Source organism: Alligator sinensis, unplaced genomic scaffold, assembly GCF_000455745.1.
Source record: "Alligator sinensis unplaced genomic scaffold, ASM45574v1 scaffold471_2, whole genome shotgun sequence".
In the NCBI taxonomy this organism is placed as follows: Eukaryota; Metazoa; Chordata; order Crocodylia; family Alligatoridae; genus Alligator; species Alligator sinensis.
This window is the reverse complement of record NW_005842143.1, coordinates 1,311,505-1,314,253: the sequence shown is the minus strand read 5'-3', so window position 1 is coordinate 1,314,253 and position 2,749 is coordinate 1,311,505. Positions and strand designations below refer to the sequence as shown.

The window sequence follows — 2,749 nt, the reverse complement described above, 5'->3', positions numbered from 1 at the left end:
AGAAGTTGTCTGAGTAGATGTGGTATCTTTTATTAGACCAACACAGTCTAATAAAAGATATCACATCTACTCAAAGAACCTTGCCTGCCTATGTCCTTAGACCAACACAGCTACAACCAGAAACCTAGAGAAGTTGTGGAATCTTCATCCTTGGAAATTTTCAAGAGCAGCTTGGACAGATACTTGGCTTGGATGGTTTAATGAGGGACAGTCCTGCCTTGAACAGGGGCTTGACTAGATGACCTTATGGAGTCCCTTTCAGCCCTGCTTTCCTATGATTGTACGTGCAAATTTGTGTGATGTGACCCTAATGGAACTTTACTGCAGATTTTAATACGTGCCTTTTTGAATGCTTTTGCATGCCACGGGGAATTCTTAGCGCTTTGTTTTCCTGACGATAAAATGGAAATATGAATAGTTAGGGTCCTAGAAACTACTGCCACCCAACACTTAACACCCCTAGAGACTAGAAAGAAGAGGCCATGTGAAATCATTGATGTAACTGCTTAAATATTTTCCAGATCCTGTCTTTGGCATACACCTAACTGAAAATAAGCATTTGTATCAAATGGCATTCTATACCTCAATTTGTGAAGAAAAGAGAGGTAGTACCTATTTCCTTCAGTTTCTAGAGTAATCTTTTAATGAAAAAGTAGGAGATAGGGCTAAATAAAGGTATCATAAGCATAAGATTTCTGGCCCAGAATTTTACAATGCATAGTTTAGATTTTTTAGCATAACACCTAATATCTACTACGCAAAGCCTTAAGAGTGGGAGACTCCATGATCAAAATGTTAAATGTTATATTCCTCTTCAAACTTACCGATACAGTCCTCATTTTGCAAAACCGGAAAAAGTCATGTAAGGACTGGTGTTTGCAGTTGGTGACAGGTGAGGAAAAGAGCCCTTAGACTAGAGGATAAAGGAAGCTCAAGATCAAGAAGACTACAAGGCTACTAGCAGTGTTAGATTTGTCGTGGGCTAAATCCTTAAAAAGGTTCACAGGATAAGAAGGGCTAACAGCTTATCCCTGAACATCACAACGTGAATCTGAATGATTATTTTAAGATTGCATCATTAAATCTGGCTGACAAGCGGCAGGGCATTCAGCTACTTGCTAAATCCTGATTCAAAGGGTGGTGTGTGTACATCTCAATCCCGGGATATCTCTGTTGAGAAAAAAGCAATGTCTGTTCCTAGCCCAAGACACCCCTTATGTGTAAAGCTGGGAATAACCAAGTTAGAAAACAAGGAGTATTTCTCCTAGGAGAGACATGTATTTGAACTAAATGCCCCCACTGAGTTTCTAAAATAGTGGCCATGATATATTTAAGCACTGCACTGTTTTTTTCCCCCTCAGAAATAGCAAATCCTACAGCCTGTAACCAAAACTACATCCACCACCCTGGTCTCCAATCCTATCTCATGTTTCTCTTTTCTCTCTCTCTTTCTTCCAGTTACTGCCAGGTTCCAGCTACCTTCACTTCTGCTGCTGGCCCTGCATGGGGTGAAAAACCAAATCCATTATGTTTGTGGAAATGGCAAATCGTTTTTGTGTAATATAAAAAAATACTTTAATTCAGTTTGGACTATGCCTGAGCTTTTAGCTACCTTGGCATTTTGAAATAGATTTACCAAAGCAAGACTTTTAAAAATGCATAAAGATTAAGCAAAGACCTTTTATTTTTTGGCATGTACATGCATGGCAATGCATTCTTCACATTGTTCCCCTTTTACTCTTGCACTAGCCCTTTAGGTGGTGGAATCTCCATCTCCGTCCTTGGAGGTTTTTAAGGCCCAGCTTGACAAAGCCCTGGCTGGGATGATCTAGTTGGGGTTGGTCCTGCTTTGAGCAGGGGGTTGGACTAGGTGACCTCCTGAGGTCCCTTCAAACCCTCATTTTTATGACTCTATAGGTGCTGCTCTGACAAATATCATGGCTGCATATCTTGAAGTTTTGCCCATTGTCTTAAAACAACTCTTCATGTATTCTGGTGACTTAATTTGTGGTAACTTCCTCCAAAGTAAGGACAGTCTGTGAGATGCGTGCAGCATTATTACTCAGTCCTGTGCTGCCCTCAGGTCTCACCCCACAATTCCCAGGATTGACATGAGTCCGATATGCAGAGGAACTAAAATGGAAAATGTTGTACTCTGCAGGCTCATCCCATCCTGGGAAGAGAATGTGGGAACTGTATCCAGAACCAGAACTTAAGAAAGTTGTCATTTTTGCCAGGCAGTAAGACATTCGTTCATTAAGAAATGTTGTCTTTTTTACCAGGCAGACCAGAATCAGAGAGAAGGAGGGTTGGAAGGGACCTCAGGAGGTCATCTAGTCCAGCGTTTCTCAACCCATGGGTCACGACCCAAAAGTGGGTTGCAGGAATATATGAAAGGGTTGCAAACAAACTTTAAAAATGGATCAACAAAGTTTAAAAACAGATTCTCCTTTACAGGAGAAGTGTGGGAAGCTGTGGCTTTTCCCTTGCAGGCTGGCAGAGCTCCTGCCTGAGGGGCTGCTTGGCCCCCCTGCCCCACACCCTGGGGACAGCAGGTCAGGAGTGCGGGGCGCTGGGTTGGGACGGGCCACTGACGCTTACAAATGGGTCCTGGTACAAAAAAGGTCAAGAACCGCTGCTCAAAGCCGGACCCTGCCCAACTAGGTCATCCCAGCCTACGCGATCTCTCCCCGCACCCCGACCTCGCAACGCCGGTAAGTCCTGCTAATAGGCTGGGCAGAGAGCCCTC

The 2,749-nt window shown here is 43.3% G+C and overlaps 1 protein-coding gene across 3 annotated transcripts in view; it reads left to right on the top strand.

Annotated features, from left to right (window-relative positions):
* LOC106722287 (zinc finger protein 501-like) overlaps positions 1–1,672 on the top strand; it is a 7,705-nt gene extending 6,033 nt beyond the window's left edge. For 2 of the 3 annotated variants that reach the window (XR_003094457.1, XM_025206171.1), the window contains exon 3: positions 1,459–1,672. The gene's annotated coding sequence lies outside the window, so the exon portion shown is untranslated. Of the gene's footprint in view, positions 1–521; positions 542–1,458 lie in introns of those variants that run through there. The other variant, XR_003094456.1, reaches the window with a different exon arrangement.
* The last annotated feature ends 1,077 nt before the right edge of the window (positions 1,673–2,749 follow it).